The sequence below is a fragment of the Nyctibius grandis genome, chromosome 4 (genome assembly GCF_013368605.1).
Source record: "Nyctibius grandis isolate bNycGra1 chromosome 4, bNycGra1.pri, whole genome shotgun sequence".
Lineage (NCBI taxonomy): Eukaryota > Metazoa > Chordata > Aves > Nyctibiiformes > Nyctibiidae > Nyctibius > Nyctibius grandis.
The window spans coordinates 32,166,805-32,182,279 of NC_090661.1; the positions used below are offsets into that span (position 1 = coordinate 32,166,805).

Below are 15,475 nucleotides of genomic sequence, written 5' to 3' on the forward strand. Positions count from 1 at the left end.
ACTAAGATTACCTTTAATTTTTTGGCATTTTACTAGGAACATTTTTTCTCTGAAACTTGTTAGATACACAGGCAAAGTAAAAGTGTTCAAGCCTGGGTAACTGGAAGTGGGGTGAAGGCCTGTGCTTGGGAAGGAGCGCCTTCCCTAGGGGAAATCCTGCCGCAGCTTCGCCTGTTTCAGAGGCCAAAAATTTTCTCTGGAGAAATTATTTTTATGAGCCACTGATGATTCATCCTTGGCAGAGTGATTTAACTTTAGTCAGCAAAGCTGAACTCCAGCAAGAGGAGCAAAATCACCCTGGTCTTTCTGTCATTTTGATGGCAGAATTGAATAGCTTCTTGTTAGCAAGTCCCCTCCAGAGCATCATTGGATGCAAGGAACACTACAAATACAATTTACCAAGGACACACTAATGCTGGCAGTAAGAAGCTCACTAAGGGGAGTAGCTATCATCATTAGACAGGTAATCCCACCTCCAGGATTTTCAGTAGCACAAAGCTGCTACTACTCAGCTCATCTCCAAGGGTATAATTACCTTCTGGAAATGCAGTGTGGTCGTACGGGGGAAACTTCTGGGGAAGATTCAGTTTCATACAAATCAGTTAAATGCTGAAGGCTTTACATGTGCTAAAAGGCTTTAAAAGACCATGTCATTTTGTCAGTGGGCTGTTTAGCAGCAAACGTTTGCTGTATAAAAATCATTATCCGATTTAGTCTTTTATTAGCTTTGTCACCACTCCAGAGAAACAAGATGAACTAATACCATCACAGTTGCTATTTTACAAATCTACAATATATATATTCGCTCAAAATTAGCAAACACCACCTTCGTAAGAACAGATCTATTCTGATTTTGGCAAAAATCATTAGAAGAGATCTGAGGGCATGGTAATCATCTCATTTTTCTTCAGCTAAAATTATTTAAATGTAGAAAAGATCCTTTGCTGAGAAGGACTAGCAGCGCTGAAGACAGCATGTCAAAGATAATGATTTGCACAGCTAAGCCCCATGTATCACACTGCATATTTACGCCTTGATATAATAAGATCTGTGTTTCTCTAAATAAGAATTCATCAACACCAATATCATTGACAGAAAGAGGACAGAGAGTGTAAATCTTGTAAACAGGCTTTATAAATAATATCAGTAATGGTTTTTTTTCTTTCCATCTAGCTTCCATCCCAAAACCCATTTGTCACAATTCAGCAACACAGTAATGCTGGCAATCTGCAGCACCAGTGACATTTTAAAAACCCACCACCTCCAACTAGAATACACATGGCTGAGGAAGCCCATTCACCACTGCAACCTCCTTCCTAGGGATGTCTTCGGGAACCTCAGTATCCCTAGGTGAGGTATGGCCTTCCGAAAGCCCAAACTGGAGTTTCAAACATCTTTGGTGGGTGCACAATTAGCATATGCCTACAGAGATGCTGATCTACAGCTCCCAGATCCAAGCTGGCTCAGTGGCAGCGCACAAGCAGCGTGCATTCAGGTCAGCACACACTAACACCCAGCTCACTCTCCAGATAAAGCTCTCTTCAAAACTTTATGCTTCCCAGCACATTCCCCTACTATAATCCAGTTTCATGGGATAAGCCAGAAGGCCTCATATTTTCACTTCCAATCGAGAGATCAATCTCAAGTGTTTGGTGGGGAAAATCAGGACCTACACCTTCCTTCCTCCTTCCCAGTCATCTTTGGTTGGGCTTTCAAAGCCCTCTCTTCTCCTGGGGGAGGGGGAGAAGAAGATGACATCCCTACAGAAGTTCTCCTAGAATGATGGCATCCACACCTGGCTGTCACCTGAGGGACAACAACAGGTCTGCGTGGTTGCTGCAGGAGCCCCTTGCACAGCAAGTCTGGTGCAGCCCAAAAATACTAGTGTACCCACGTGTCCAGCAGCCACCTGTGCAGTATCCATGGTGAATGCCATGCAGTAAACAGAGAGTACAGAAAAGGAGGCAAGGGCGTTCAGGTGGCCAAGGGCAGACACGTTTCTGTCAGAGGTTCCCCATCCTTGCTCAAGAGCTTCTCATAACATCACCATACTTCTGTGTGCTTCACGAATCACAATCCAGTCACATCCTTCTTCCTAATGGAAATTACAGACCTGTTAGAATCATATCAATAAAGGGAAAGAAACTCTTTGCTGAGGTTAAGGAGATGAGCAGGAAGACAGCTGAGCAAGTTAAAATGTTTGCTAACACTAATATTTCAGATGGTACAGCAGTCTATCAGAGGAGTAGTACACAGCCCCATTGCTTAGAGTAATTTGAAATAAACTGGAAAAGTTTAAAATATAACATAAACATGAGACTATTATCAGAGCTGCACAGATCTTGGAATTTGTGCCTCACAGACTATTAGATAAACCTGTCCTACAGTCTCCTTTAATGTGGTTATTTAATTCCTTAAACTCAGACTAATACAGAATGGTCTAATTTTGTAAGCACTTTGGAAAACAGGAAGGGTGGGTTTTGAAACGGCAAGAGAATCCAAACCCAAGTGATTTGTGGATATATTTCACTGTGATTCATTATGATTTTCTATAACTAGACTTTAATTCCATTGTTTAATTGCTTTAAGGTAAGGGCTGCCAATCTTCTAAAAATCCATTGGATGGGGCTTTTGTAAAATACTAACTTTTTCACTTCAGAGGAAAGGTGGGGGGTTTCAACCCACTATATGTTCCACAGAAATTATATTACCTATTTACAATCATATACTCTTAGGATAAATGCCTACTCATCTCTTTGCCATATTATGAACCAACAAATAGAAATTCATCCAAATGATCCATCACCTCAATGCAACCACCGATCAACTCTGGAACTGCTCTACCAACTCAAAGCACCAAAGGATCTGGCCCCAAATGCTTCACTGCATGACAAGGAGTGAAAACATACTTAAGTCACATTTTCCACTTCAGAATTTAAAAAACTTAATAGCTTATACTGCTTAAAGCTCCAAAGTTCCTGTAGTCATCCAAGGCCTCCATTCCCCAAAAAGGAAGGGAAAGGATAGAATGATGTTTTTCTTGCTGTAAATTATCACAAAATTGGTATATGCTAGCAAAATATCTTCCCGTATAAATTAATTTTAACCTACTGTGCTTTCAGAAGTAGACTACTCTGTATCACGCCCAAAAGCAAATGTAAACATCAGAAAAAACTTACAAGACTGTTGAAGTTAAATTTAAATTAAATATTTCTTTTTTCTCTTTTCCCTTCAACCTTTACTTTTTCTTTTAACTGTTTCATTTCTATTTTTGAGGGGCCACAGCAAAAAAAGCATTAAATATGAGCTTGAAATGGTATTTCATTATGCTTTATTTTTTGCTGGGAATAGAATTACTTCTTCCACTAACTCCAGATCTGAGTTACTGACAGCCCATTCTCAGCATCCTGATTTACTGCTGGTGATGACACAGTGGATAAGACCGCTCCTAAACACTGGCTAAATGACCAGCAGAACAGCTTCATTTAAAATATCAACTCCTTGTCACTGTGTAACTTTTTTTCCCCCATTGTTTTTAAAAAAGCAACATATCATTGGTTTAAACAAACAAAAAAAAAATTAAAAAAGAATAAACTCACTCCTGCCTCAGGTTTGCTCCCACCCTTGCTGCATTTAGCACAGCAATCAACAGCACACCGAAGCCTTTGTGAAATCATCCTTCAGGACAGAAACAGATAAATCCATTATAAATTCTAAATACAGCCTTCTAGATATAAAAAATTAAACAACAGCTACATAGAATTATTATTAGTATACATATTCTTACCAATCAATACTTACTTTGAACCAGAAAAATAGCTGTAAAACTATATAGTTCGTAAGAGAGTTTCTGGTAAGTGGGTATTTTAATCCACATCAGGACAGCTGGAAAAAGTACCTTTTGAAAGGTGAGAAAACTCAAAGTAATGAAACAGAGCTGACCCGTGTCGCACTTAGCGGACATTGCTGAGAAGGATAAACACTTGCCATTTATTAGCCCACACTTACCACACACCTCTTCTACTCTATGGCTAAGTGGAAACCACATTGTTATTATGCAGTAGCTATTATTTAGTGCCTACATTTCAAATTAGTTTAAAATGTAGTCATAAAGGTTCAGGCCTGTGCAAATACTACAACCACTAGTTGATGTGGATTTCTTCATCATTTTCCTGCATGTAAGGGGAGCTCCATTGAAGAGACTGCAAAGGATCCACCAAAGGACGGATTCAAGCTGAACGGTGAGGTGATTCGTGATGTTTCCAGAGTAAAAGAATAGTTCACAAGCAGAACAGAAGGCCCCCAATCAAATGATGAGTGATTTTCTCCTAGCAATTTCCCTGCTTATATAGCATTACATGTGCCTCAGTGTCATGAAATGGAAAACAAAGATGCATACGGGAGAACTGAGAGATTTTAGACTGGTGATGGCTGACAGAGGATGCTCACACACAAAGTTGTGGTTCAGCAATGACAACCTGCCTGTTCCATCCTAGGCATGGGAACAAGGGGCAAGCTAAGATGGGGAAAACATGTCCTCGCACCAGTTGAGCTTTACATTGGGTTACAGCGCAATGACTCTGAACCAGCAACACACACGTAGACCTGGCCTTCTGGAGTCCTAACGGACATCAACCTTCTGTATCCGGAAAGGTTGCACAGCTGTTCCCCGCCCTATAAGTGCTAAATGGCGACATCCATTCTTCCCTGTGAAGGACAGTGGAGAAGAGAAAACCAGAAATCCTGATCTGCCTCCAGAAGGACACCCATGGCAGTGTGACAGCAGTCACACACACCTAGAGACCATGTCTGAAACTTTTGAACTGGCCAGAGGCAAAGTCTGTGCCACACTGAGTCTGGCTCAGCACACACGAAACTGAGAAGTTTTGGGATCTTTCTTACCCCCTGCCCAGCATTTGTCTTCTCAGCCTACTTGTGGTTTCATCGGGTGAGAGAAAGCTGTGAAGCCCCTGCTCTCGGTGCTGCTCAGCAGAGAGATTTGGCTGTCTGGGACCAGCACATACCCACCAGCTCAGTGACAGCAGGCTCAACACAAACAAAAAACAATGACAAAAAAAAAGGCTTTTAAATGAGTCTGCACCAGAACCTTTCAAGAAGCTTTTTTCATGACGGGTTTAAAATCAATAGAGCAGCGCTCTTGCTGTAATTACTCATTGATAGTACAGGACAGAAGTACCAGCTGCAATGGGAAGAGAGGCAGAAGGCCAAATTCATTCCTGATGTAAGCAAAGAGGTCATACAGAGGACGGCAAAAACCATAACCTCTCCTTATGTGGCTGAATCTGACCCACAGTGCTCAAAGATCACTGCTGCTGATCACTCGGATGAGACCATGGTGAGATTCAGGCATCTAAATTAATCGATAAAGACAGAGAAAACCTGAAATGCATCATTTATTCACTTTGTGATTTAATTATTCTTTTAAAGAACAGTTGCAGCCTCAATGGGATATTTTCAATTAATTCAAATGACTTCTGAAGTGCTTGCATATGCTCCACTTTTCTGATATAACTCATTTACAGCTGAGGGAAGCCTCCACTTTCAAGGCTACACCTCTCCTCTTTGTCAGAGTTAATAGGAATTCCTACCACCGACGTTCAAGCTGTCAGTCAGACAGACATTTGCTATAAACATCTTCATTTCCTTTTATTTCTGCAGACACCTTTAAACAGCACCACCTCTCAATTCATAAGCCGTATTAGTGCTGTTACTGTAGTGCAACATCTCTCTAGACAGTCTCGCATAAAATTAAATGCCTGTTTAGCAGCTTACAAACCTTAGAGCAAGCAATTGGTTTATTTTCCCTCTTTATTGTAAGAGGGCAAGCAAGAACAGCAGAGTATTAATACAGCATTGTGTAACACGGCTTTATCAAGCCAGTGGCATAAAATTAAATGACTATCTGAAAGATGAAGTAAAACATTTATATCTGACAGTTTTGTGAGGCTACTAGGCAAATAACCACTGCAAACGGATTTCTAAAATCAGGACAGCTCAACTTGCCAAGGGTTAACCTGTTCATGAACCAGGGCCTAAGCCTTTCTCTTGCTTAAGGACCATTTAATTATGTATGCCAAGTGCAATAGCTCCAGCAGGAAAGATTAAAACAGACTCTCACAGCCTAACTCGAGGACATTTAACCAGAACATTGCCAGGCTACAGACCAAGGTCTGTCACATTCAAGTGTGTATCGTAACAATCAGGGTAGGAATTTCATTCCCCAAGAAAATAAACAAAAAAATACATTTGAAGGGTACCAGTTACACACTGAAGTGAGGTTTGAAAACAGCTTTCATATGAAACAGGATTATGTGTTCCTGAACATCTCACGAAGTGCTTAAAAAGTGCTTGGATGCTTTTGAAGTACCAAAGAGAGTATGCAACATGTACACCAAGTGATATTTTTCACTTGCATGGAAATAAGGCCCTTTAACTTCAAATTGATTTTCATGGGGAACAAAAGCCCTCAGAGCTAACCGTTGAGGATGCTTGATGGCATCCCTCATCAGCAGTTTGTCCTCAATATGTAATGATTAAGAATACTCTTTGAAACACTCTCAACACAACTCACAAGTGATAGAGGATATCCTTATTTTACATCTTTTTATTTCTGTAGTATAATCTGCATTTAGCACATTCCTTTGACCAAGCCACCCAAATCCTGTCCACCTTGTCCAGCCTGATCAGGACTGTTTTAATATCCAATGTTTCTGAGCAATTCGATAGTTAATATATATGGCAGTGGGGGAAACAACCTCCACACAACAACAAAACCCAAACCCATTGCCTTTAGTTTAAAAAAAAAAATAAATATATATATATATAACAAAATATAAAAAAATATATATATATAAAACACCTTGACACGGTGGGGGGATGCACGGCAGCAGCAGGCACAGAGGCAGTGTGCAGGAGGAACCTGCTCCCTCTCCATCCCCCAGATCGAGGCCTCTCAGAGCCTCTAAAGAGCAGAAGGGAGTTACCCTGAACTCAGCAGACGGGGCTACCACTTTCTGGCTGATGCTGCAAGCCCTGAATGACACCAGGACATCAGCAATAAAGCGGCACAGCTTTTCTCACTTGTGCTGCTCTTCCTTTATCTGACTACTGTAGCATTTTCTTTTACAAGTACCGTAGCAACACATTTGCACCAAGCTGAAACAATCATGCATATGAATGTGTGGTTCTCCGCAGAAGACACTAAAATTATTTCTGGACCGTCTTCCTATTCCAGATAAAATTTGGCTAAAGAAAATAATTTTTTCTATAAATTAATGGAAAGCAGAAAGAATTTACACGGTGGTGCAATTGGATAGTGGAGAAAAAACTCAAAATATTGCAACAAAAGCAAAACAAGTCCTTAAAAGAAGTTAATTCTTCCTGTGTCCCTCTCACCACCTCCCAACAGAAAAGCCAAGCAGCTCTAGATAAGACCTCCTCTTTTTCCACCTTTTCTACCCATCACATTAAATTTCAGAGAGAGAGGAAACATCTACAATTTTATTTTATAAGCCCTCTGGAAAAATAAGATAGATTTCTCAAGCAACAGGAACTTTTCAAGTCTCTTTCATATCTTTTCTCTCGCAAATAGATGCCTTCAGGGAGCCTCCCCCCACCCCCCTTTTAAGCCCAAGTACTGATTTAAAAATCAGGAACTCTGGGCTGACAAGCAGCAGATTCCCAGAAGCCCAGGGTATATTAACATGAAGCTCTCCAGCAAGGTCTCCGAACTTTCCAGCCCAGTTTTTTTATTTTCTGTAATTTCAGGTGAAACTGTTGCAACTGGAGCACATGCCCGAAGGGACGGTAACATTCTCTGGGCACTTGGAGCAACCTTCTCTAGACTCCGTTAGCTCCGTACTAAGGGCTGCATTTTCCAAACCCTGTTCACTGAGGGGATTCTATTAAAAATTAAAACAACAAAAACATAAAACACTGCACAGAGCTAATGTAAAAATTACGGTAGTGGAGCATGTGTGCTCATTTAGTATAATTTTTTAATAAACATTAAACAAATTCTGAAAAGCAAACTACTAGCAAAGCAGCGAAATACTTGCATGGGCCCTCTCCGTACCACACTGCAGTTTACTGCATTATGGTCTATTCTTTTCTGAGCCCTGTTCTAAGCATTCAACAGCAACATGGAGCTGATCAAGCACCTCAGTTCCCTGAACACATTCTTTTCAACTGCAGTTTTCTTCTTCTAAACATCCAAGCAGTGTAGGCATTTACATTCACAGAAAGCAAAAAATCAGAGCTATATACATCAAAGGTTACTGAAATTACAGCTGGGCTTCATTCATGGCTTGCCATAGACTGGAAACTATGTTACTGGACCACACCAGCCCCTCACAACTGGGTGCTCAACCTCACATCTGCCGACACACAGTGAGCCCGTATGGTAGATAACGTTCCCCACCAGTGAACATGTTCTCACCATGAGCTGCTCGCTGATCCCTAACTACCAAATATTTAGAGAGAACTGAGCAACCCAGTTTTCCATCAAGCAGAAAACATGCCAAGCTTAGCCAGCATTGTGCACTCTGGTGTTAGGGGCATACCTTACTCAAGAGGTTTAGAGGTGCTAACTGCTGCAGTTCAAAGAATAAGAGTGCCATTTTTTCAGAGTACAGCACACTTCTGAGCACACTATTAAATGCCAGCAAGTTTAATTTATAGCTTATATAGAAGTATCTAGCTGGGCTGTCAAAAATGCAGGTTTGTATTGTTTCCTAAGAACATAACTATGTTACTTGCAATATAAATTAATTTCTATATTTGCTTTATCTTTTTGTGCTCTGATCTGTATCTGAATTCTGGAATGTACTGGTAAGTCGCTGTTCATGCTTATTCCTATTCGAACCGTAGCACGCCTCAGCGTTCCCTTCTAAGGACCTGGCTCCCACAATGATGAATGCTGTGGTGACTCAGTAAAAGAGCAAATGGTAAGATGAATAATACATAAAACCAGTTCTCAATAGCAAGTGTTTTATGACATTTTACACTCACTCTATGGGCTAAGGAAACAGAAAGAAAACAGGTGAAATCACTTGCTGAAGATGTCTCAGCTGGTCAGTGGCAGAGTCAGCAACAATAAAAATTTAAGCCTGCTGACTCTTCTTCCAGCATTCAAACAACCATTTTTGTGCATAATAAGCACTACTATAAGCTCTCTCTTCTTTATCCCTTTTTCCACAGCCAACGTAAACCAAACCAACCTGAAAGGCTCAGGTTAAAGGACAACAGTAAGTCAGGAGTAAAGTGCATTTGCACAGCAGAACAATTCTTTTTTTCAAATATAGAAGAGCACTTAACTGCATCAGCTTATAAAAGATGTCTCCAGGATCAAGTTACATCACAACTTATGGAAAAGAAGTGAACACAAACAAGAAGGAAAATAAATGGAAAAATTAAAGGTTTTGACTAACGTCTTGTGTTGTGGTTTTGGTTGGTGGGTTGTTTTGTTTTTTAAGAGAGATCCTTCTCTTGTAAAGAGCCCTTGAAAGTAAGAAAGCCCAAACAATCTCATGTCTTTTCTCTGCATTGGCTTACAGGACAAAACATGAAAACTGAAAAATGTAATTTTGTAAGCTTGAGCTGGTGTCAGCTGCGTGTGACAGTGCATCCACTTGTTTCCACGTCACCTCTGAGTCCTTCTCGCCAAACCCTATCCACAATACAAGGCCCAAAGAATCTCAGCTCACCACAGCGAGGGCACTTCCAACATACAGGTGTGCCCTGCTGCAGTCTTCTGCGATGAGCAACAGTCCAGTTAAAAGGATCGTAAAGGATAATCAACAGAGGCTGATGAGCTTCCCCATAAAAGTTCACCATTTCTAGACAAGGACAAAGCAGAGAGAAGACAAATTAGATGTAGCTTAGCAGGTCTTGCAACATCAGACACTTCCTTCAACACTTCATCACTCAAGTGTGACTACCGGGCCACGTTAAACAGAGAGAAGCGTGTCAAATGCCTCACCTTAAAATCTGGGACTACTACATCCTTATCAGAACATGAGTGCTCCTAAGATGTTATGAAGGAGGCCGAAACTCTGCAAAAATATTATGCAGTTCAGGGTAACGTGTTGTTAACATTGCAAAAGTATTCAATTTCCTGGCCAAGAACAAGAAAAATCAGACAATTTTTATCTAAAGTTTGGAACTCAAATACTAAATTAGAGATGGTGAATATGGCAAAATGCTTACATTCATTTTTTCAGCCATTTGTGGTATGCAAAAGCTGTTCTGTTTACTCAGTTACAATATATAGTAGGCAGGAAATTTTCTACGCTCAGTCTTACGCCTGTCCTTTCAATTCTTCCATCAGTATAGACAGAACTAAATCACATATTATCCATTCAGATCTTAATCAGGAACCACTCGTGAGTCCTTTTAGCCTCTCTTATGTAGCACCACAAATATCATCTTAGTGTGGAATTTTTCCCAGCATTGGAGGGAAGCACTTTGCCATTGTCCTTTAACATAGCTCTTGGTTTTGCATCCAAGTTTGAGAAGTAATAACAACAGAAAGAATTTGAACTTTATGTTAACACTGTGATATCTTATCCCTCTTGACTGCCCATTCACCCCTAGTTTCTATTTCTGAAAGCACTTCCATGTAGATGTAGCATGAGTTGAATGAAGATCCTATTATGCTTGCATTTGCATTTATGAACCCTAGCACTGCCCCAGAAAGAGAGGAAAGGGTGTAGCCTTGCTACAGCACTAAAATAACAAACTTTTTTTTTTTTTTTAAACATACATCTATATGGTCAAATCATAGGTAGACACTGGCTGGAAAGGACAAGGGCATAAAATCAGCACTGCTCATATACAGTGCTGCTTTTGTAACAAGATTGAGCTATCACATATAAAATTGAATTTTGAAACATTGTTTTCTGCACTCATTGTTATGAATATAACTTAGAAAACACAAAATATGCTTGAAATACTGTAGCAGTGTCATGCTCAGTAGCAATCCCAAGCCAAGCCTGTGATAACTGTGAATCATGCAATCCATCCTGACAAAGCACTGACCCTACAGATAATTTACATGTCCCCTGCACTTCACCACTGCTTTGAGGAACATATAGCAAGGCACATTGGGCAGTACTGACACCTGGATATCCTCTCAGACCAAGTGGCTCCTAGATGTATTCCCCAGGACAGAAGCAACAGTGCCCTTGAACATCCACCAGAAAAATCTAGTTTTCCTTTGAGGCAGACATAAATTGTGAACACAATAAACTGCAGCTGAACAAGAAATAAGAGCATGCAAAGAGCACAGTGTGAAGTTTTGCACTTGGCAGCACAGGTGGGTTTCTCCTAAGTAATTATTATGATACTCCTTTTATTACAGATTTCCAATATGCCTGTAACAGAATTTCTGATCTGCTGCACCTGAGTACTACTGCATCCAGCTCCACTTTGATTCATAATGAAAAGGGCTGTTTGCTGCAGAAAGAATCAAACCACCACATTTTAGATACCTTAATCCTACAAATGTCCATTTGAACCTTTCAGCATAGATCATTACTAATTAAAATGCACCAGTGTTCATTTTATTTTTCATTTCTGAACACAATTTTATGATATAATTTGTTTGGTATTCTTTCTACATTCCTGTTGTATCAACTATAGCACCAATTGTAACTACAGTTTAAAAAAAAAAGTGAAATAACTATTAATCCTGATCATATAAATAGTAAAATTTGAAATAAAGTATGCTAGTGTTGTTAAAAGGAGATATTATGCCACATTCAAACTAAATTTTCTGGAGAATCAATGTGAAAGGAAACAAATTCCCAAACCTCTTGTTTTTTTTATCTGAAGTAGAATTGCCAGTTCTCTGGCCTTCCTTGGATGGCTGGCCACCTTCAGTCCCCTCCACAGGGAAAAACAGATACACGTACCATCCAAGAAAGCAGAAAGTAAACCTGCCCTTAATCTTTTTATTACATGTTCAGTAAATAAAGACAACCATAAAGACCTGATTAAGTACTCCAAGTCTGTAAGTTGTAAGATTTCTACTGTTCGAAATAACTGAAATCTTTGAAAGCCTCATGCAAATAACTGGTAAGGGGAGCTTTCAGGAACAGTATTTCAGACAAAGCAATCCTGGCTGCTGGAGGTCAATGTGTGTTTTTTACCCAGAGTCAGATAAATATGGCGTGAAGGCTAATGAGAACAAAGAATGAGTTGGACCAAAAGGTTCAAAGGTGGTTGAGTCAATTTGTAGTTGCTGAATTTTTCTTTTAAAGAAAGTTCCCCAGGCTTAAGGAACTGCACTGAGTGGCAAATTAGGATTCATAAAAGTATTTGAGCACCTAGTTAAGATCAACGATTTCATTAACAACATTTGAACAGTATAATTTCTGTAAACAGAGCACTTCACTGATCCATTCGCAAAAAATGCTGCATATTTTTGTAGATAGTTCTGAAATAAGCTTTCTTGGTCTCAGTCTCATTCAAAAAAATGGGACCAAAAAAAAGGGCTCCAACTAATTCAAATAGGTGAGCGGCTTAGGTAAACGCGGGTCTGGTACCCGTGCCAGATCACTGTAAAACAACTTTACCCGGTATATAACAGAACTCTGATAGTTTTCAGATCTTCATATCGAGGAAAGTGGGAAGCACTACAGATGAGCCAGGTGACAGCTGCTGAGTAACCTCTGCCCTGTGGGAAAGCTCAGCACTCGATACTGCTTATGAGAGCTACCCTCTGCTAAACAGAAATAAAATACCCCCTGCTGATCTTCCAGACAGGTGGGGAAGATGCTGCATCCCGTAGTCTGAGGGGGATGAAGAAAGACTACAAGGCCCTAGGACAGTTGGTGTCCCCAAGTGGGGGGGTTGGACCCCGCGGTCGGGGGGCTATGATCTAGTGGCAATTACAGAGACTTGGAGGGACACCTTGCATGACTGGAATGTGGTCATGGATGGCTATGTCTTGTTCAGGAAAGACAGGCCGCTAAGGAAAGGTGGTGGAGTTGCTCTTTACGTGAGTGAGCAGCTAGAATGTATTGAGTTCTGTCCAGGGGCGGATCAGGAGCGAGTTGAGAGTTTGTGGGTGCGAATTAAGGGGCACGCTGGCAGGGGTGATACTGTTGTGGGTGTCTATGACAGGCCACTAGATCAGGATGAGGAGGGTGATGAGGCCTTCTACAGGCAGCTGAGAGCAGTCTCGCAATTACAGGGCCTGGTTGTCATGGGGGATTTCAACTACCCTGATATTTGCTGGGAGGCCTACTCAGCCAGCCATCCTCAGTCCAGGAGGTTCCTCCAGTGCATTGATGATAACTTTCTGATGCAAATGATGGATGAGCCAACTAGGAGAGGAGCGCTGCTGGATCTTATCCTCACTAACAAGGAGGGTCTGGTTGAAGCGGTGAAGGTTGAGGGCAGCCTTGGTTGTAGTGACCATGAGATGGTAGAGTTCAGGATCTCATGTGGCAGGAACAGAATAGCTAGCAGAATTACAACCCTGGACTTCAGCAGGGCCAACTTTGGCCTTTTCAAGCAATTGCTAGGGGAAATCCCATGGGACAGGGTACTAGAAGGTAAGGGGGCCCAAGATAGTTGGTTAGCATTCAAGGACTGCTTCTTCCGAGCTCAAGATCAGAGCATCCCAACAAGTAGGAAGTCAAGGAAGGGTACCAGGAGACCTGCATGGTTAAATAGGGAACTGCTGGGCAAACTCAAGTGGAAGAAGAGGGTGTACAGATCATGGAAGGAGGGGCTGGCCACTTGGGAGGAATATAAGTCTGTTGTCAGAGGATGTAGGGAGGCAACTAGGAAAGCTAAGGCCTCCTTGGAATTAAACCTTGCAAGAGAGGTCAAGGACAACAGAAAGGGCTTCTTCAAATACATTGCAGGTAAAGCCAACACTAGAGGCAATGTAGGCCCACTGATGAATCAGGTGGGGGCCCTGGAGACAGAGGATAAAAAGAAGGCGGGGTTACTGAATGCCTTCTTTGCCTCTGTCTATACTGCTGGAGGCTGTCCTGAGGAGCCCCGGACCCCTGAGGCCCCAGAAGAAGTCAGGATAGAGGAGGAATCTGTCTTGGTTGATGAGGGCTGGGTCAGGGACCAATTAAGCAATCTGGATGTCCATAAATCCATGGGCCCTGATGGGATGCACCCGCAGGTGCTGAGGGAGCTGGCGGAAGTCATTGCTAGGCCACTCTCCATCATTTTTGCTAAGTCGTGGGCAACGGGAGAGGTGCCTGAGGACTGGAGGAAAGCGAATGTCACTCCAGTCTTCAAAAAGGGCAAGAAGGAGGACCCGGGTAACTATAGAGCGGTCAGCCTCACCTCCATCCCCGGAAAGGTGATGGAACAACTTGTCCTTGGTGCTGTCTCTAGGCACATCAAGGATAGGGGGATCATTAGGGGCACTCAGCATGGCTTCACCAAGGGGAAGTCATGCTTAACCAACTTGATAGCCTTTTATGAGGACATAACCCGGTGGATAGATGATGGTAAAGCTGTGGATGTGGTCTATGTTGATTTCAGTAAAGCGTTTGACACGGTCTCCCACAGCATCCTCGCAGCTAAACTGAGGAAGTGTGGTCTGGTTGATCAGGTAGTGAGGTGGATTGTGGACTGGCTGAAGGAAAGAAGCCAGAGAGTGGTGGTCAATGGGACAGAGTCCAGTTGGAGGCCTGTGTCTAGTGGAGTCCCGCAAGGGTCGGTACTGGGACCAGTTCTATTCAATATATTCATTAATGACTTGGATGAGGGAATAGAGTGCACTGTCAGCAAGTTCGCTGATGACACAAAACTGGGAGGAGTGGCTGACACAACGGAAGGCTGCGCAGCCATTCAGAGGGACCTAGACAGGCTGGAGAGTTGGTCGGGGAGAAATTTAATGAAATATAACAAGGGCAAGTGTAGAGTCCTGCATCTGGGCAAGAACAACCCCATGTACCAGTATAAGTTGGGGACAGACCTGTTGGAGAGCAGCAGAGGGGAAAGGGACCTGGGGGTCCTAGTGGACAGCAGGATGACCATGAGTCAGCAATGTGCCCTTGTGGCCAAGAAGGCCAATGGCATCCTGGGGTGGATTAGAAGGGGTGTGGTTAGTAGGTCAAGAGAGGTTCTCCTCCCCCTCTACTCTGCCCTGGTGAGGCTGCATCTGGAATATTGTGTCCAGTTCTGGGCCTCTCAGTTCAAGAAGGACAGGGAACTGCTAGAGAGAGTCCAGCACAGAGCCACGAAGATGATTAAGGGAGTGGAACATCTCCCTTATGAGGAGAGGCTGAGGGAGCTGGGTCTCTTTAGCTTAGAGGAGAGGAGACTGAGGGGTGACCTCATTAATGTTTATAAATATGTAAAGGGCAAGTGTCATGAGGATGGAGCCAGGCTCTTCTCAGTGACATCCCTTGACAGGACAAGGGGCAATGGGTGCAAGCTCGAACACAGGAGGTTCCACATAAATATGAGGAAAAACTTC

The 15,475-nt window shown here is 42.1% G+C and overlaps 1 protein-coding gene across 1 annotated transcript in view; it reads right to left on the reverse strand.

Annotated features, from left to right (window-relative positions):
- RGS6 (regulator of G protein signaling 6) overlaps nt 1–15,475 on the reverse strand; it is a 272,032-nt gene that overhangs the window by 226,550 nt on the left and 30,007 nt on the right. The window lies entirely within an intron of this gene.